The following is a 21,139-nucleotide window of genomic DNA, read 5'->3' on the forward strand; positions in this document are numbered from 1 at the left end:
CTTACGTCATCTATATAAGATATACGTCTGTGTGTGCGCCATTAGAGGGCAGCGTTGCCCCAGTACTTGCCCCGGCTCACTGTTTACCTCACTCACAGCACACTCAGTGGGGTGACATTAGTCTTAAGTGCTGATCTGGGGTCAGAGTTTGCACCTCCACAGCAGTAGTAGAGGTCACGATTTGGAACGGTGAGGCCCGTCCCAAGTCAGCAGTTGGACAGGGACCATAAAACTTCTGCTGCTGCTGCCGCCTCAGCAGAAAGACGACTATCCCTACAGAGGCATCAGGTGTAAAGTACAGGCTGTTATTGACAACAGCCCCCACAGGGTAGTGTGTATGTGGGGGCAGGCGGGTGTGATGTATTCAGATGCAGCTAAACAGGCTCCTCCCATGACTGTGCTTGGGATAAACTGTTACTCATGCAGATGAAACACTGCCATAGAAACATATGAATAGCCTCTCATGTTGAATATATAGTGCAAGTGAATGAAATGAAGTGGTGAATTGTGGAGTGCCTTCCTTTATAGTTTATTGTCTCTACCTCTTGAACTGTATCTCCTCTCCTGTAGTTTCTTTCATTTTTTCCTTTTCTCCTTTTCGCTCATCAGATTCACTCACCCTTCACATTTCACCTTTCAACCATTGCCCCCTCTCTCTGTTTCCCTCCTTCCTTCCTTCCTTCCTTCCTTCCTGACTCCTCATCATTGCGTGTGTTTTTGACTAAAAAGAAAGGACATAACAGTAGAGAGGTGTGGAGAGACCTGCTAAGCTGGCGCAGTTGTCCCCCTGGTGATACTTCTATCCAGGACAACAAGCACCACCTGGGGTTTACATAACACACACATACGCACACACACACAGTTCCTCTCATGTGATACTATATGTTCCATCCTTGCCCTTTCTGTGTGTTTCTGTTTTGTTCTTCTGTCTTGTACGTGTCTACATCCAGCTGCTGTTTAGTAGCTCCCTCAAACAGGAAGCTATAGGCATTATTTTGTGCAGCAGTGTGTTCGCTCTGAGCAGACATGTCTTGTGTGTGTGTGTTTGTGTGTGATAATGGAGGCTTGGAATTTATTTTCACCTCTCCACTCCTTTTAGACTAAGCAGGGGGAGGTTTTAAAGATTTATTCTCTAAAGACAGACAGGAGGAGGATTTTGTTGAAAGAAGGATTTGACTTTTAAAACCACTGTCATATACTGGGGTTTTTATACATGAGATTTACCTGCTTTTGTAGTTTTTGATCCACAACAAAGACTGCACTCTTCTCTGCTAAAGAGTTACTGTATATCCTTAAATGCCATGCTTTGACAAGAAGAGGGACAATTATTTATTTCATAGAGTTTGCTTTGTGTCCTTTGAGGTCATTAAACAGTCCCGGTTGTTCACAAGTAGTTTATATTTTAGGGCCAGCAACAATACAGGTATCGCTTTGTATTTCTTGTATTGGTCACGTTTCATTTGAGCACGTTTATCTGTGAGCTGAGGCAAAATGAGGACATATGGAATATGTAACGCTTAAAACCATTATCATATATTCTGAGTAACACAAAGCTCAGAGTTAAGTGCTGAATTCTAGGTTTCTGTAACTGGTGATTAGAGAGAAACTGCGTGAGTATTAAGACTTTCTGAAAAATATACAGAAGATGAAATGCTTCTTGGGTAATTGTGGAGAATGTCAGTCATTCTTGTTTGAGCACCATAGAAAAGGTAGCTGCTTCATCATTTTCTTGATTAATTCCCCCCCTCTCTCTCTCTCTCCCTCCCTCGCGTTGAACCTTTGCACAGTTATGCCAGGATGCTGATTTATGCACTTCCTCCCCGGCCCCTTTTTTTTTTGTCAAGTCGTAATTTTCCACAACATTTCCCCCTTTTCTTTGGGCACCTGTGGAGTTCCAGCGGTGGCTCACATGTCATTACTGGCCTTTTTAAATCTTCCCCTCGCAGCTGAAAACATGCACATTTTGATTTGCGATGTTGGGACTGAGGAAGGATTCTCTAGCAGTGTTCTTGTTGTGCAAGGATGCAACCGACTTCTCCCTGCAGACTTGAAGGACACACTCCGCATGATGCAAGCGGTCCTAAGCGTCCAACAGGAAACCCGGGGGGATAAACACTCTCTTTGAAGGTGTCACGGTGGCCTCTCTTGTGACAACTTCAAAGCGGGTGTTTAGGTGATGATTTTTTTCCATATTCCCCCCCCCCAACCCCCATTTCGCTCTGAAAAAAGTGAATTCTTAATAAAAAAATCACTTCACATGAAAGCATGTGCTTATGTAGCCACTCTATGGCAGGGCAGGACCTCAGCCTCACATCCGTCTGCAGATAAGTGTGAGGACCACACATTTTAAGCAGGAGCACAGATAACAGCTGAATATGTTCCCTCCCTGAGCTGATAAACATGATTCTTCACGGCCTCCCCTCTCTCCAGACCTAAACATAATTTTAGTTTGAATTTAAACATAAAATTCTTCCTCATCCATCAGTTACCAAGTCTATTCTTTTAAGGCCTGTGAATCTTTACATGCAGACATATGCCTGTTTGCTCTCATGGGATTTTACTGTTAAAATGTCATTGGCGATCAACAGTGAGTGCCTGGAATCTTCAAGTTAAACACGTCACTTGTTTTATTTTGGTAATTCTTCCAGTTTTTATTGTAAGATAAGCTACTGTCATCACTTCCCTGGCTCCAGCTCCAGCTTTAATGCAGAGACACAACGGTGATATTCCCACAAAGAAAGCAATTATACTACACTTTCTTTTTTCCTTTCTTTCTTTCTTTCTTTCTTGACTGGATTTGTTTGTAGTTAGTTTAGTTGTATTTCCACTAGCATAGTACCTGGTACCTGGTACTTTTTTAGTACCTGCTCTGGTGAGGTGCCGTCACAGGAAGTGACGTCCAAGACAAGAATCAAGCTGAACAATGCCGAACTGTAGATCAGTTAAAAATGTGCGTTAATCTCCAACAATTACCAAGGAAATGTCTAAAATGTTAATATTTAACAGAGGAGTCTGGTGTATTTAGAGACAGTACCGCTGATCGCGAGAGGCATCACAAACCCCTGCCTCTGTACTTCAGCCCAGTCGGGCGGAGTCTGTGCTCCGGTCATGGAGGAAGTACTGAACAAATAGTTTTAATGAACTGATTCTAATGATTCAGTTACACTGAACACAACTGCTTTAGAAGTCACTAGTCACTTTGAGGCTTGTGTGTTTGTTGCGTGTAAAATGAAGTCATGGCAGTTTCATGCAGCTGTGCAATGATGACTCCGCCCACGTTGAGTAGGTACTATTTTTGTAGTGGAACGCCAACCTCAACCGTGCCGTGGTGAGGCGAGGTGAGCTGGAACCATAGGTGGAAAAGGGGCTTTAAATAACGTGCAACAACATCTCTTGAAGATGATTAATTTGCCAATTCAAAATTGATTTTACAGATATGGCTGTGTCACGACTGACATTGTGATTAGGGTCATGATAGTTGTTGAAAGTGGGTCACCATGTAAAGGAACACAGTATATCATATTTGCATTGCATTTCATTTTGCATGACAGCTCAGATGCATGACCCCCCCAAAAAAATATATATATTCATGCACTAAAATATTTATTTTTGTGCCGTAAGACAGCACAGAGTGGTCGGAGCTGTCAGTGTCGACCAGCCCTTACATTGTCCTGGGAGATTTACTGTTCAGTGTCCACTTTATTTACCACTAGCTGATATGACATATGCAGTTCTGACACGAGTACTCTGCCATATGTCTCAGTACAGTCAGCAGTAGACAACGGCTTGCAAGGAAAGGTGGAGAGAGCTTGTATAAATAAACAACTCTGCCAGTCTTCTTGTTTGCTAGGAACTTATATTGAGACAATTTTATTTAAAGAAAAAAAAAAATCCAGACTGTAGATTGAGAAGAAAAATAAGAAGGAAGGATTTTACACGTGACTGATTAAATGTCTATCAGTCTTATGTCACTACGCATGTTATGCAACAAATCGTGCGTCTTTGTTTCACAAGCATAAACAAATCTCAATCTAGTTACATCACTCTTCATAAATATTAATGTGTTCTGATTATTGCATTAACCCGCAAATGCAAAACTCCACCAACCATCACCCTTTGGTCAGAGGACACTTCTTTGACACATGTTTACCATATAGTTGAAGCAAATATTATGTGACTTAACCCTTAGAACACAGAACATTTTGGCTGCTTTTTCCCCCCATTACTATGTTAAAACGTACAGTCTACAGAGGCTATAAGAATGTGCAACATAGATTGTTGCACACTTATATCCTTTTTTTCAACCAGTTTCAATCGGATTTTAACCAACTATATTAGCAAACCTGAGCAAAAATGTTTAAAATCGGACTGAATTTGCAAATAAGTCTATTCTATCACACACCCTGGATGTCCACATAAGGAGTTGTGTACTGATAATTTCCTTTCCTTTCCTTTCCTCACCGCTTTAAAAAGCTTCTTGCCTTTTTTAAGACCTAGTTTTAGGGTTATGGTTAGGTTAGGTTAGGTTTTGGCGTCTGCTCTGAGTGTCGAAATGCTCTGACAGTGGGTTTACATTGGAATCAGTTGAAAGCCAGGTGTGCCTCTTTGTGTGTGTGTGTGTGTGTGTGGAGCCTCATAGCTGACATAAATTGAAGGATTGTTACAAGTTGGCATGTGTTGTTGCATAATGCTTTTATCTCTATGCACTTCCACCGTCCAACCATTGATGTAGGCGTTCTTTCATCTGCTGGCACCTCGGCATTGAGTAAGAGTGTGTGTGTGTGTGTGTGTGTGAAAGCGTGAAAGCATGCACATGCACACCTGTGTGTATGATTACCACATGTCAAAAGACTGCAGTGCCTTGGTAAGTGTGGAAAAACATGTTGGCGTGCAACTGTGACAGCAGTGCGCGGATAGAGAGAGTGTGAGAGTGAGTGGTGATGCTCAGTATTTGGGATTCATCCTCTCTATCCCTCATTTCTCTCACGCTCGTCACCCCTCACCCTCTTCCCTCTCTGCTTTATCCCGTGCTCGACTTGTAGAGCAGCTTCAGATGTTGGTTTGTTTTGTCATTTCAAACACATCAGTTGCAGAACAATTGAGGATCTATACATGTCACATTTGAGTTACTTGTTTTGGTGATGTTGTGTACAGATGTATATCCTTATCCTGTTATTTACGTGACATTCATCGTTTGTCATTTTAAATCAGAGTTGTTTTTCCGTGTCAGTGTGATCTATAGCTCAGTTCAAAGCAGGAGAAAAGAAAAAAGGCCCAAATTTCAAAGTCTATACTAATCCTCATTAGCTCTCTAATTTACGTGTCATATTTCAGTTGGATGACTAGACAATGTTTACACGCATACAAAAATGTGATTATTGTTAGTCATCAGACCCAGCCTGTTTACATGACTTGGATGCTTCCAATAATAGTCCTAGTTTCCATGCAACAGCCCTGTGATTAATAGCTGAAATCATCTGCTCTGATTAATTCACCAGTATTCAAGGTTCAGATTCAGGTTTCCCTCGTGACACTTGTGTGTGGTATTACCTTGTCATTGATGCATATTGAGTATTAAACACAGTATTAAGCTACATCCAATATAGTGGAACGTGTACAACAATGTCTTTTCAGAGAACGACCATCAATTGGAATGGACACATTGTCCAAATGAAAACACAGACTGATATGTTATTGCTTGGAGATTATTAATAAATAATGAAATGAGGACAAAGGCTGCTTAGAATAAAGAAAAAAAACATGCTCTGCGAGCCAGAAAAAATGTGGCCAAAAGATAATAGTTTAAATAAAGCAAAAGACAACTTTGAATTATTAATTAAGCAATGTTTTACATTTGAAATATTTAGCTCTGCACAGTTTACAATTAATATTACTAGTGTCAAAGTAGCACATTGTGTCATCTGCCTTTGTTTCCCCAAATCCACACAGTGATGAACCCAGATTCATTGTTTCTCTAAGGATTTTCTAAGAATTAGCAGAAGATCAAGCTGCAGGCTGCGTCTTCTTTACTTTTTCATTACTTGTCGTTTATTATTTTTTCAGAATAATGATTGATTTGAATGAGCTCAAAGAAAACAATTGAAATGTTATTCCACGTCAAAATCATTTGTTGTTACCAACAGATAAAGCAAATGTGTAATTGTTGTGGCTCAAACAGAGGATTTGAAAAACCATTTACTCATCGTCGAGGTAGTTATTTTGTGCATATTCTGCCCCAGTGTGATGCGTTTGTGTTTAAGACAAATACAGTATTAACCTTAGTGCTGTGCGTTTGACACAATCTGAAGACAGTGAAACAAAATACCAAAGATAATGTTACTTCTGAAGATCCTTTCATGTGTTACGACGTCAAATCAAAACACCGGTTTCCAGAGAGGGAACGACTACTGGAGAGTATAAATAAACCAGAACCAAACTGCCTGTCTCTCTATAAACACAGCCCAGGCAGCCTGGGATCGTGCAAGCATGTCCAATCTAGAGTGTCGGGCCGATGCAAACATCTTTTGAGGATGACGCGTCAATCAAATGAAAATAAAACAGAGAAGGAGCGATGAGGCATGGAGGAAACTGACTGGTTGAAGTGTCATTCAGTGCACAGAGGACACACACACACACAAATGTGTCGAAATGTGAGTATACATGCAAAGAGTACATGTGCATGTATTCATAAAAATAGTCAGAAAAGTTATTTAACCCTGGGGAAAAAAATGGAAAAACAAATGGGAAGGAAAGACACTAGGTCAAATAAAGAGACATACAAAGGAAGAATATCCCGACAGACGAGCGATGACAGCAAATAAACATACTTTAGGGGAGACACTGACTGTGAGAGACACTGTGAGTGATTGTTGCCCCAGTGAGAGACAAAGAGAGTGAGGTACACAGTGGCAGCAGGGATTCAATTATAGAACACTGCACTCACTCCCACTCACAGGGACATCAGTGAACATCAGTCTGTCTGGAGACTTGTATGTGTTTGTGTGTAGTTTGTTTCTGCATGTACGGCTGCAGCACAATGTACGGAACATGTGTGTGTGCCATCCCAGCGTGGACTAAAAGCTCTCCAGGTAACTACGTCTGTGGTTTTGTTGTGAGTGTGACCTGCAGCGAGCCCGACAGAAAACCAGAAAATGAGCAACAAGCTCTGGCCCCGGGCTACAACCACTCATCCCTTTTGTTAGCACAGATGAGAATTTGAGCATCAGAGACCCCCAAATAAAAAAGCAAGACAGACACAGAAAGACAAAGACAGGCGGAGAGCAAATGTTTGTATATTATGTGAGAGGGAGGGAAGTAGAATGAAGCCTCTAATCTCCTCACTCATCCCCTTCTGTGTTTCTGTGACGAGTTGGAGTGTGGGGGGTAACTAAGTTGACATTTCTTTGTTGACATTTGGTTGAACAATGTAAGGAAATGAGCAGGCGAGGATGAGAGGAGGTGCAGAGACAGGCAGAAACACACAGACTCCAAGCGAAATCAAACGCGGGTGAAAACAAAATGACAGCCAAGTCTGACGGGCACCTCAGATCTTGCAGACAGGTAGTGAGGAGTGCAGTATTTTAGTCTACATAAAGCATTCATGTGTTCTTTGATGTTTGTGCAGCACAGTTCCTTTTGCCTCTCTCTGTTTCTTGCAAAAGTTGACTCCACATTTACATAGGAACACACATGTTTATCACGTGCAAGTGAAGATGCCCTCCTTCCCCGTCCGTGACAAAGCAGGCGAATGGAGCGAATGTGGCACTAAACCATTTCCCAGGGATATGAATTTTTGCCTCAATAATGCCCTGCGCTCTTACAATAGAGCCGCCTTTGCATTTATAACATATAATAATAAGATAAGAGAGATATGAACATAAGGTGTTGAGTAAGAAATTAAGACAAAGTTCAAGAAATTACCTCTTGAAGTAAGAAGCAATGGGTGAAAGTGTTTCATTCACTGTAATTATTGGGGTAGAAGTAAGAGCAAAACTCATTTTAAACATATTTTATTCTGTATGGCTGTGGAAGAAGGCTTTAGTTTATGAATAATTACTTTATTAGCACGAAAACACTTAAGGAAACGAAAGCTAATGTTGGACATTGTTGTTAAGAGCACAGCACGGTGGTTTTCGATCACCATTAATACATGTGAAGGGAAAAAAATCAATAACTCCTTAGTGCCTTTCAAAAGCAAAGTGTCCTTGAGGCTTCCTCGTTTCCTCCACTCTTGTGGTCATTGGATTGTCTGTGAACATGACCACGTCCCTGCAGCAATTTAACCCTAATTAGCCCTTTAAGAAAGGCGACTAAATGATTATAGCCTTACAAATAGGCTGCATTTGCATATAGAACAAGTTAGAGTACTATCTTTACAGCTGTAGTAAAAAAAAAACCCTGAATATATACTGTAACAGTCAGGAAAGAGGTTTTTGCACCAAAAAACTATTTGAACAAAACAAAGTCATAATTTGAAAGAATGATTTTCTGCACTACCGTTGTTTTTTATTCAATAAACTAGCCCATTACTTTTGGTCTCCACCGCCGATTGACAGAAATGTAATAGAAAATAACTGTCAGGCATATTGATGATGAAAATAACTTGAGTGCAGCTTTGAAAGTACTTGAAACAGCACTGTGTAGTTTTTTTTCTGTGTTGATTCCTTGTTTCAGAGCAGAAATGAAAAGGTATTGATTTTACACGACGACTAAAGAAAGAAAGAAGAGCACAGAACGGAGTAAAACAGTTGAAGTTTCACATTTAAAATGACAAGACAGAATCCTTCTTCAAGGACTTATACTATGCTACTTCAGCGGTGCAGTTTTCTGCCAAACTTTCAAATGATTGAAGTAAAGCCACATGATGGTGTGTAAATCTGGGGCTTTTGGACACACATTATTGGTATTTGGACCTGCAGAGTTGGCTTTAGCCTTACTATTTTAGCTGGATTGGTAAAAAAATAAATACAAGTACTATACCTGACAACATCACATTGTCTCGTTGTAAATGAATAAGGGTGCTGGAGCCAATCCCGGCTGACATGGCAAATGGTGAGGGTACAGGTCACCAGTCCACTGCAGGGCCAACATACAACCATTCACTCTCACATTCAGTGTTCTCACTTGAACTGGAATTTAACCCCGTGACTTTCTGCCTGTGAGGCAACAGTGCGAGTCACTTCACCGCCGTATGGCCCAGGGCCTCTACTGCGGCAGCCAGGATACAACAATATCTTCTGGAAACACATTTCAACAATTTAATAACACGCTGTGAAAACTGTCACCCTTTATCTAATTATGCCACGATCTCCCCTATGAGAAACAACTTTTAGTATTTCACTGAAGTCTATACCCACAATACTTTTTTCCCACAATAATCCATCTTATGAAAGTTGCAAGTTGCTCTCCTGGACCAGACTTGTAGAACTTGCACTGTATACCTTAATTACTCACATGTTTTTGTGAAAGTCTTTGCTTTCAATCCATTCATATGTTACTGTAAGAAACCACTGTAAATGAGCACATGTAACTTCTGTCTCATATGTATCTATCGTTGACACAGTTACATTAAAGCCAATAAATGTGGTTAAGGTGTTATTTTTATGGCTATAGTAATTATAACACTGCTCCGGTATGATTAGAGTGACCAAAATGCCCACTGGTAACTGTCAATCCCTGTTGATAATGATCATTTGATCCATAAGCTGATTTTCTTGTCAATATTTTAACATTTCTGTTGAACATTTCTCTTTCTCCCTTATTATCAAACAATAACAATTTCTCTGCTGCCCCCATCTTTCTCCCCCCAAGTGTTCTGTCTCCATGACATATCTTGTCATACTCTATCCATGCTTAGCAATCATGTAGAGAACCCTATACAACAGAAGACTCACCGTCACGGTGCTACTGAGAGTCAGGATGAGTCAGACCGGAGTCGAAGAAAAGGAGGCGACCCGCATATGTGCATGGCAGATAAATTGGGTTTAGAGGGAGGAGGTCACGGTGGGGGAGGAAGTAAGGAGAGGGAAAGAGTTAGGGAAAAAACATCATCCGCCATGGTCGTGCATGACTGTTCAGCCTCAGTGTTCTGAAAGGACTATGAATGCGATTTGCGACGCAGTGCACAGTGTAGTTAACTGTATTCAAAAAGTGGACATAGAGTCTTGTGGTTGCAGAATGAACTCAAGATTTGCAATTTGGCTGCATGACGTTCACAGGCAGCACCAGCGACCAGGCACCTATTGTTCGGTGAAAGTTGTCAATCACATGGGAGCGCATCATGTGCAATAGTAGGGCCAAGTCGTACTATTACGAGAAGAACGTCATATAATTTTATAAGAATAAAGTTGTAATATTCTTTTAAGTCGTACATTGTCTTATAAAGATTATCCCAAAGTCCAGATGCTAAAGATAATGACAAAAAGTACTTCTTTATTTGTGAAGCCCCAATCAAAATGTAACTTTAAGCAGGTCGCAGCTGATCATCTGAGATTTTGCATGAATAATATTACAATTTTATCCTCATAATATTATGACTTTATTCTTGAAAGATTAAAAAAAAAAAAAAAAATGTCTTCAGTTTGGCCTCTAATACTCCGTTGTACAATTTGAGACCAGAAACTCCTCAGCAAAATGTTTACTGATATTAGAAATGAAGTGATGAGTTGGCTTATTTTCCCCATAGCTTTCCTTTCAAAGTGATATTTTATGTGTGGTATTTAAGGTCCAATAACTAACCTACGTAATTGGGTGTAATAGATGCATTATAATTATGGCTATGGAAATTGCAAATTAGCTTCATGGAACAGGCGCCGTATAGCAGTGAAGCATGTTATAAAAAAACAGAACAAAAATTGATGGTGTGGAGGTGGGCGTGGCTGGCACTCAGCTGCATGATTGAGTGCAGGTGTGAAGGTGGCTCATGAAAGCAGTCGCAGGTGAGCTAATTGGCACAGCTGTGCCTGCTTTTAAATCATGCTCATGCTGACTATATAGTATATTATATTCAGTAGCTTGGCTGGAACCGGAGAGGACTGACTGCTGCGCACGCTGCTAAGTAGATATGATTTTGTGTCTACACGTGTGTCGAGAGAACTCACAGTGTTCACATTTGAGCTGTGAGCTAAATGCACAAACCTGATTTTATTGACTTGGAATCTTTAGATAATGTGATACCTGCTGCGTTAGAAAGCTATAACTTGGTGTATTTTGCTTCTGATGCATTTACACATTTTGAAATTTGTTGAAAACTGTTGAAGACTCTATCAAAATCATAGTAGGCCTGTGCTATTTTTGGTGACATGATGGATTGTCATTGCCAGTAGCCTTTTTTAATTGTTCCTGTCCCAATTTCTATTTGGTACACACAGACATTTGCTTTGCTCCAGCTATGGCTGCATTGTTGTAGGTCTGTTGGAATTAATTTATTCATGTCTTTTGTTGCCAGCCTGATATCTCTTGTTTTGGGCTTATTGTAGAGGATTCAGGAGGAGCTGGATTGAGAACAGGCAGTACAGCAGAACAACTGCCAACCAAAAGATGGTAAGCTGCTTTTTTTTTTTTTCCTGTGCTTAAAAAAAAAATCATTAGCACACATGAACACACACACACACACACATAGGGTTGAACATTGCGAGATGTTCCAGTTCTAGTAGTGTTTCCATCTTTCTGTTGCCTCCTCTCTGATGAATTAGCATTGAGGCTGTACACGTATAGCAAAAGTAAATGTTTATTAGATGCCAGTGCAGTCTTGCATTTGTATTTTTGTGTTGTATTATACTGAGGATTATGAAGAAAACTATTGCGAGAAAATTGTAACAAAAGGAAATCAAAAATGATCCCATTTTGCATGCTCATAGTTAAAAATAAACATCAGGTCATGAGCAGATTTGTTTGGATCCTGAAATAGTCTGAGAAGGAAACTATTACTAGTCTAGATTTTCTTCTTGTGAACTTTGTAACTGACAGTTCACGTTTCATTTCTTTTCGTGAGCTTTAATAATTGTACTGTGAACTATAACAAATTGAAGGTAGACAGGTGTACCTTAAATTTAATTCCAAATGCACACACATTCCATTTTTCTTCTCTTCTCTCTAAGTTTCCTGAGGCTTTTGTTGCATAGTGCAAAGACAAAAGAGGAAAAGGTGGCCTCGGAACAATGGCCCTGCAGAGAGAAAAGGTTAACAGAGGACACAAGAGACGGTATGAGTTCTCTCCTGATATGATTAATGAAAATCTACATCAGGGTGAAGGACTATCTTAGATCGAGTGCCGAGCTCCGGACTGTCAGATATACCATTATAAGACCGATTCTAATGCAGCATTGAAAAGGAGGGGGGGAGGGGGGGTGAGACAGTGAAGATAAATGTGTCAAATGTGGGAATTCATTTCCAAAAAAATGACATTATCACAAAGTAGATTTCTAAAACACTGCACTACTTTAGTTAAAGCAGCGCTCTATTCAATCCTCTGCTCACTGTACATCTTACTCACTAGCTGCCATGTCCGTGTCTCTACTAGGAGTCAGACAATGACTTATTAAAATGTAAATACACCTCCTTCTGCAGTGAACTCTGCAGTGCGGGAGAGTAGGAGGGAGGGAGATCTGCACCTGGATCAACATAACATGACTAGACTGATTTTATCAAACAAATAGAAAGTGGTTGAGGAAGTTACACTTCAATATTCTGTAAAATGTAATACATGAATGTACATGTATATGAAGGTGCTGGATATCAATTCTACAGTAATCATCTACCTTTTGTGTGCTGCCATCGTGTTTTTATATTCAATTAATTATGATCTGTTTACTTGATTTCACTCCACAGTAAACTCGATCTTCTCAAGTGACATCTGCCACTGCCATTTCTGTCTTTGCCAGACCCTCTTGAAAGGGTGGCTGCAATCTGGTCCTCCTGGTCCTCCTCCAAAGCCAAGTAAGAAAATCATTTATCGAGGCTGCCAAATGTTGCTTCAGTTTTCCCTTTGCTGTTTTTCTGCTTTTTTTTTTTCTTTTTTTTTTAAGATTCTCTGCAAAGCAAACCAACAACAAAAACAGGGCACGCAGATGTTCAATCAAACAAGCACGCTAGTTACGGGGGAAAACATTTTTATTATATAATTGTGACTCTTTTTGCTTCCCTTTTTCACCAAACAAGACTCTATCTGTTTATTTCCTCCCCTACTGCAGCCCAGGTTGCGTATTATTAGTTAATCCATCGTCTTCCTCGGCCAAAACACACAGTCAACTCACCGCCATTCCTCCTCATCTGTTATTTGACTCAGCCCAGTGTGGAGCTATAATCTGAGTTTTCTGAGTGTGACTCCGGCTCATCAGATGAAAGTCTGAGGTAATCTGACACATTCACCCATGCTGATAATGGCCATATTGATTTTTATTGCTTCACAAAGGTGAGGGGACATAAAGCATACAGGCTTTACACTGTGATCATCAATCACAAATCCTTCTTATAAATGCAGCAATTGCTTACTCATCATTACGTGTATTCATGCCATGCCAGTCTTACGCTGCCATCTTATTCATCATTCTTCGATCAATAATGACTGCTTTGTACATATTCATTACATTTAATTCCTAATATCTTATAAATGTAATATTTTATTGTGCTCCTTGATGCATTACTGGATTATTTGAAACTGCAGTTCTCTGATCCTTAAATCAATCTTTATTTTTTTGGACCCGATTTTAAATTTAAACTATCCAAGTAGTTTAAGGGATATGTCCATTCACTGCCCATTTACTTTGCTCCAAAAATTGCCATGTCCATCACAACCTAAGCTGCCGTTACTACAGACGCAGTGTGACAATTTAATTCCAGGTTTAACAAGGAGGAATTGTGTATTTGTCAGCGATATTCTTTAATATGCTAATCAGAGAGGTTTGCCCATCTCAAGTTTGCATAATATACCCTGACATGACAACTGCATCGTGGTTTGGAATAGATGGATAAAACTAATGACATGGCTATCCTTCGGGTTTGAATGGTGGAATAACTTTTTGATTTTTTTTTCGTGCAGACATTTAGCGTTTCCTGTCAGTGAGAACGTCGTCTCCAGGGTCCTTCTTGTTTCACAGAATGTGTTCCTCTGAGCTAAGAATTTTTCCACTCCATGATATTCCTGTCTTTTATATGATGTAGCAGAGAAAACTTAACAGACAACTTAAGACGTTGAAAGAGTCCCACCAGGATGTGTCAGGAGGTCCATCCATCTCAGTCTTAAGTCGAGGTTTGGATTCTCATCATTCATTCTTTGTAGCCACTGGTGCAGAAGGGATCTTTTTTCGTTCTGCTGTCTTCTCTCGCTCTCTCCATTTTTTTACTACCTGATGACATATAGGGTCAGAGCTAGTTACATCTGTCAAGACAATGAGAGGATGATGTGTTTCTAAAGCTGGGAAAACACTATGATTGTAGGGCTGAAATTCTCCCTTTTTATGAAGTTAACAAAAGTAAAAGTAACCATATTGTCCTTATCACCTTTTTTCTTAAAGTTTTCGGCAAACAAAATGGCACAAATCAAGAACGCAGCATGCTTCTGCCTTGTTAGCATTCTCGCTTGTTTCCTGAGAGCCTTCAGACATTTTTTTAAAAAATTTTTTATTGACTATAGCCAGGATGATCCGCAGGGACCGGCGTGCCAATTTTACGCTTGCACTGCAGCACGCTGTGGCTGTGACTTGACAATCAGACTGTACAGTATGAGCACAAGCTTTGGCTTTATATCACAGACGGTTTAATCATTATAGTGTGAATTGGAATTAAAAAAAAACGCTTCTGGTCAAGACGAGGTCAAAAATCACAGAGAAAATTGTGGCAACAGCAGCAGGATTTGTGTTCTCATTTTTGGTTTGCATGCATATCTCTTAATTATGTCAGCCAAGTATCCCAAAATTCTTGACACTCTCATGTAATTCCCTTGGAATAATGGACTATTTAATTGTTAGAACAGAATGCGATCTGTGAACAATCCTACACTCTATATTTGGTATATCAATATAACAGGATCAGGATTAAAGAATGATTCTGAGAACTTGTCATATACCCTGTGGCGGTGTGTCATGGACCCCCGGGGGTCCCCAGACACCATTTGAGAACCACTGCCATATCATATATTATGTTGTAGGTGTGCAGTGTTCTATTTTGAGGACTGCATAAGTGAATGTCATTGGAATTGTTGGCGATACATTAAGCTCAAAATACTAAATGTACTGGTTAACTGCTTAAATAAATACTAGCCACAGCACGGGCAAATGCACAGCAATGCCAATCTGGAGATGCATAATGCTGCAATATCTCAACAGCTTCACAGATATTTGACACAATCTTATAACCAATTCACAGAGATTTCCCAAAAGATTAATCCATATGTTTTGGGAAATCTTCTGACTTTTTTTTCTCCTAATGCCATCCACAGGTTGACATTTTGGCAATCACGCCGGTTCCCCTCAGAAGGACAAGACATATGGCGAATGGCTTTATGAATCAGTCTTAGAACAATTGCTCTAACATTTGGTGTAGATATAGCCTCAGTGCCAAGAGACCCCCGTCCTCTCCCCCCTGACTTATTCTCCAGTATCACAATGAAGTTGACATCTGTGCTTTTGATGTCATGAAGATGGATTAATTGCCATTAAAATGGACACACACACACTCCACACATGCTCCTATTCTCCTCAGGATTGCTTGTAACTCAATTATCTTCCGGGCTAATTGGCCATTGTTAAATAAGATCGTAAATATTACGAGGGAAACGCATTTCAAATCAAGGGGTAGGTTACCGTCTGTCACATGCTTTTACACCTGTTACACCTGCGTACCAACGTGTTCACATTGTCGTGAGCACACTAGCAAAGAACTCTTATGAGTCTGATCAGTCTCCACTACTGTATATGCTTTGTATCACTTGTAGATTTTATAATCCCAATGTCTTTTGCAGGTGCCTCTGGCTGGACCTCCTTTGGTGTACCTGTGCTCTGTTGGACTGTTTGGTAACAAGGCACTCTATATTTTGAAGTTAATCATCGTAAGTGCATATATTTATATACATTAATCCACATCCTCCGTTATTACGTACGAGGAAATCATCCATAGTCTATTTTCGTCTCAACGGAAACATCATTTACACAACTGTGCTGCTGAAAGACCATTAACTCCTCAGGAGAATGTTTACTGACATTTGATTTTGCAACCAGCAGAATAACCCTCCCTCCCTCTTTACTAAGTGCTTCTTCCTTCCCACTTACTATGCTTCACTTTTCAAACCATGAGACTACCTCAGTTTGTATATACAGTCTGTATGTGGCAGAAGGTAATGCAGTCCAAACCATGTTTCTGGAGGCTGATCATTTACCCAAAGCAACCCGAGGAACTGTACTGCCCTCCTGTACACATTACATTGCAGAAATACTTGCACCATTTTACGGTGGTGAAAGAGCGTATTTACTCTGAGATTTTAAAGGCCTTTCCTCCTCTTTCCCTCTACTCTGTATTGAAACTGTAGGCGTGACAAAGGGGTGGGTAACTGTATTATTGGTGCCTTCATTCAGTGCAGCTGCTGCACTCTCAGGTGACTGTGTGTGTGTGTGTGTGCTCTCTTGTAGCTTTGAATTACTGTTGCATACCAATAGGTGCTTTTAAACTCTTATATTTTCTGTCTTTCACTGTGAGACACTGTGTTAACGACAGTGATGGTACAGGATCATCAGAGCTTTTCCTCCTCCTCCTCCTCCTGCAGTATGGACTTCTCCATCAGTCCTCTGCCCTTGTGCTGGTAATTTAGCAGCGTTTTAATGTCAGTGTATTTCAGTCATAAGGAAATCTATTTTCTTAATTCCTTATACGACGGAAGGCGTCCCATTTCAGTTTAATCCAGTTTTACTTTGCTTTGGGTTTAAGACATTGGGAGATTCTCCTGTCTGTAAGTAATATTGACAGATGACAGAATTTTTATTTGTGTTGTTGTTCAGATGGAAAGAACACTGGGATCTGCTGGCGATTTCAATGTTTCTTTAAGATCATTTGAGTAAATGTGGCATGCTTCGTGGATATAAAATGATGCAGACAGGCTTACGGAAGCATATTTGCAACCGGCTTCTGTTGGATGTGTTGAGGACCAAAAAAAATCTTGTAAATACAGACCCCGAAAAAAAATCCCAAAACAGACCACTAATTGCAATATTGGGACAAAATATCCACCCACCTCTCTGCTCTTATTCCTCTTTAAAGAACTGTTAAATTCTGAGTGAAAACTCCCAGGGTGACATTATTTTTCTGTTTACCTGGTAGCTGTTGCCCCCTGGTCACACATAGTACGAATATCTGCTGATTCCTGCTTGTTCCCTGCCTTTATTTGCCCACTCCTATGTCGGAAATCTCATTTTGGCCGGGAATACAGTCGGCACAGGCACTCGTGCATCATCTTTTGAGAGTGAGGAGGAGGATGAGGCCTTGTCGCATTCACACTGCAACTTTCTGCATGAACTTAGAGTTTCAAGGGAGTTGAACACTATCACCGCAACCATTCGGCTAATTAAAACGAGATAGAATATGAGTCCCGGTGAAATATTAAATATTAACTTGACTGTGACTTGCAGCATCTATCATTTGATAGACACCGTAATTAAGATAATGAAATTTAAATGTATTAGTAGTTCTATTTAAATTGTTGCCGTGGAACAGATTTTTTCTGTCGTGACAGTCTAATCTAATTTGGTGCCAGTGGTTTCTGCTTTGTCATCAATTAGGTCTCTGTAAACTGTGTAAAGTCTTTCTGTAATTTACTATCAGAGTTTGTTTTCATGTATAAATTAAGTCATTTATATGTTAATTGCTAATTCACTGGCTGCTTTTTTGGGGGGGAGTCTGAAACAATTCTGTCTCTGCAGCTGTTGCAGTGATGTGGAGATTTCTAAAAAATGCCTAACATGGATTTAGAGTCGGGGGACTTGGAGCTGTCTGACAATTTTTTGATTTGTCAGGGCTGTGTGAAGATTGAGTCCACTGCGGATCAAAACACACTTTAAGCACTACCAAGGCCACAGTGTCCCATGGCTGGGATGGTTTATGTGTGATCTCGACTTCATTATAAGCGTTTCAAACAGTGGAAGCTGCGTCAGAGACGCCCATAGTTTTTCATGTGTCTCTTTTATTTGAAACTGAAAAACAAAAACGACAGGGTTACAAGATTTCTGTCTGGGAAAATAAGGTTGTTTTTAAAGTGGAAATTCATTCGAGAACAGCTAGTTGTGCTGTGTCGTAGTTTGTAGCTCTCTATACTTGAGCCTTTTTAAGTGAATAATGGTAAGTTATAGCTGTAACTGACTAGTGAGACGCTTGTAAATTAGACGAGTCCTAAACTAAATTAGACGAGTCCTAAACCTATTGTCTGGGCTGCAGATATTTCCTTTTTCGTCCGTAGCCTTCACAAAGGATATGACATTTGTGTCTCGGGGGATAATTGAAGACATGATTTTTCACAGCCTCGTCACTCCCTGCCTCTGCCCTACGTGGTTCTTCCTCATAGTCCCATGCATTTCTAATTACAGCCTTTCTTTCTTCATCTCTCTTGTCTTATCTTGTCTTCCCCCTCACACACACCCACACCACCCCACCCTCCTGCCTGCCTGCCAGCTGCCCGAGTGCAGAGTAAGAGCAAAAAAATACTCTCTGAGTTAGTGCTCGTTGAAATTGGAAAAGAGAGAGAGAGAGAGAGAGAGAGAGAGAGAGAGGACTTTGGATAGCAGTAGTTCATGCCTGACATCGCAAAGCTCTCGTTTTACACGGCGAGTGATCAATACCGCTTTGTTAACTCACTTTTTGAAAAAACCTCTTGTGTAAATAAACGAGTAATTCAACCTTTCACTTATAACACCGCCTCCCTATGCCAATACCCGCTGTACAGACATTGAATCCAGAGTTTGTGACTGATTGCTGTGTCATTGTCGCCTCAAAATAGGTGCTGCTGAAGTGAGCGACAGTGAATGCCGTCCCCTCCGGGGAGCGTGTCAAGAATAGTATACAAACAAAATAATGAGTTGGGTGAGAAAAAGTGAGACTCTCACCTTTTGTTTTGTGTGTTTGTTGGAAGAAGGGAAGGAAAAAGTAGGAGACGAAAATAGAGTACAATAGACGGTACATCACTGAAATAGGTTGCAAGGACTAATGCTTCCTTCCTCTCTCTCTCTCTCTCTCTCTCTCTCTCTCTCTCTCTCTCTCTCTCTCTCTCTCTCTCTCTCTCTCTCACACAGCGAGACTTGCCAAGTGTAATGCTCATAACTCCTCTGGGTAATCTTACACCCTGGGGAAAAAACAATCAAATTTAACATGTACACGCCCCCATAAACACAAAATGACTTCCAAAATTAACATCCATTGATGCAGGGTAAAGGTAGGACATGGCACTGTAGCTGCAGATGGTTCAAGGCAGCTGATGTGTACAATATTCACTAAATGTATCACTTAGCGATCAATATCACACAGCTATAGAGTAAATTATTTTTTATTATCTTCTATTTTTATTATATCTCTTTAAAGGAGACACTTTTTAAAGATGGAGTGCACCGTGTCCTTGTCCCTGGCACGTCAAATCAATGCAGTTAAATGTAATGTATTTGTTTCAATGTGCCAGTATTCAGTGAAAAACAACGGTTTGTTGCCCTGCTCAAATAAAGCCGACAATCTTTATTATACATTTTTATATATTACAATAAGGCAGCTAAGATTCATATTTATTTGAAAAAAACCCTACAGTGAGATTGTGAAGCCCTATTAAAGTGCAAAGTCTTTTCCGATAACACCAAATACTCGGAAATGTCCTTTTTATAGCTGATTCCATTTTAGGAATACACCCATTTCATCACTGATGGATGAAAATTAGTTGTAATCAATGCAGTGTTTAAAATATGTAACATTAGATACATGTTTTGGTCTCAATTTGGGCAAATTAAACTGAAATGCAGTCACCACACGCTATAATTAAAATAAGGAGTGACACTTTTAAGAGGGCCTTAAAACTGCAACTGGATATATAAAATATTCCATGACAGTAGGAATAGGAACAGCTAGACTTGGACTTTATCATGAGTAAAGGTGTAATAAGCTATAAGCAATGACCAGAACTGAGCTCAATGAGTTTGTGTTTTCATTCATTCAGTTATTTGGGATAAGGTCACATTTCAAAACATCTACTCTACGGAGTAAAACTGGCGGTGGAACTTCTGTGTGAATCCGAAATAACAAAACCAGGAAGGTCAGAGGTGTAAAAGCTTCCCTCGTTTATCTTGAGAGAGATACAAAGAAACATTAATTTTGCTTGAAAATGACTGGTAGCCTGTGGCAACTGCATAATAATTTGGACTCTTTTGTATGCTGTTTCATGACATTATGCTTTAGCGATTAGATCTTCAGGCTACAAAATCTCGTCTCTTTTTTGCAAACAGAATATTCTGTTTCATCACTCGGAGATGAAAAGTGATGGCGTTATTCAGGTGTATCCAGACAGCACTGTATGTATCTACTATACTTTCTACCTGCCACACACTTTGAAAGAACTCCGGTGATGTATTCACCACTTGGCTGGATGATCTGTTTTTTATGACTCTGGTGATATATGAAGACAGCAGCGTGCAATCATCACCTGCATCGCGGCTACATAATTCCACTTTCAAGTGACACATCCATCGTACACAATGTACAGTCCGCATTTGCTCATTCAGGGAACCACACTTCCCTTTGTGTTTAAATTTGTGACTCAGTGGGACTATTAACTCATCTTCATCAGAATCCTAAAACCATTCATCCATCCATCTTCTACCGCTTTATCCTCCACATGAGGGTCGCGGGAGGAGCTGTGGTGGTGGGGTACACCCTGGACACATAGAGACAAACAACCATCCACTCTCTCACTCACACCTATGGTCAGTTTAGTGTGCAGTTTACCTATATTGCATGTTTTTGGACAGTGGGAGGAAGCTGGAGAACCAGGAGAAAACACACACACAAGGGGGAGAACATGCAAACTCATCCTAAAACCAAAAACTGTTAATTCAAGAGCAGGTAGAGATGCAGGTATTAGCCACAGATTGATAACTAGCAGAGACGATGTGCTGTGAGTAATGTA

At 40.2% G+C, this 21,139-nt stretch overlaps 1 protein-coding gene across 3 annotated transcripts in view; it reads left to right on the forward strand.

The window, feature by feature from the left end:
* The window catches only part of LOC122779279 (glutaredoxin domain-containing cysteine-rich protein 2), a 32,279-nt gene that overhangs the window by 1,099 nt on the left and 10,041 nt on the right, over positions 1-21,139 (forward strand). The window contains exons 2-5 of one of the 3 annotated variants that reach the window (XM_044041449.1): positions 11,478-11,541; positions 12,829-12,936; positions 13,191-13,350; positions 15,959-16,045. The gene's annotated coding sequence lies outside the window, so the exon portion shown is untranslated. Of the gene's footprint in view, positions 1-11,446; positions 11,542-12,828; positions 12,937-13,190; positions 13,351-15,958; positions 16,046-21,139 lie in introns of all 3 variants that reach the window. The other 2 variants (XM_044041451.1, XM_044041450.1) reach the window with 2 other exon arrangements.

This window comes from Solea senegalensis, linkage group LG13 (assembly GCF_019176455.1).
Source record: "Solea senegalensis isolate Sse05_10M linkage group LG13, IFAPA_SoseM_1, whole genome shotgun sequence".
In the NCBI taxonomy this organism is placed as follows: domain Eukaryota; kingdom Metazoa; phylum Chordata; class Actinopteri; order Pleuronectiformes; family Soleidae; genus Solea; species Solea senegalensis.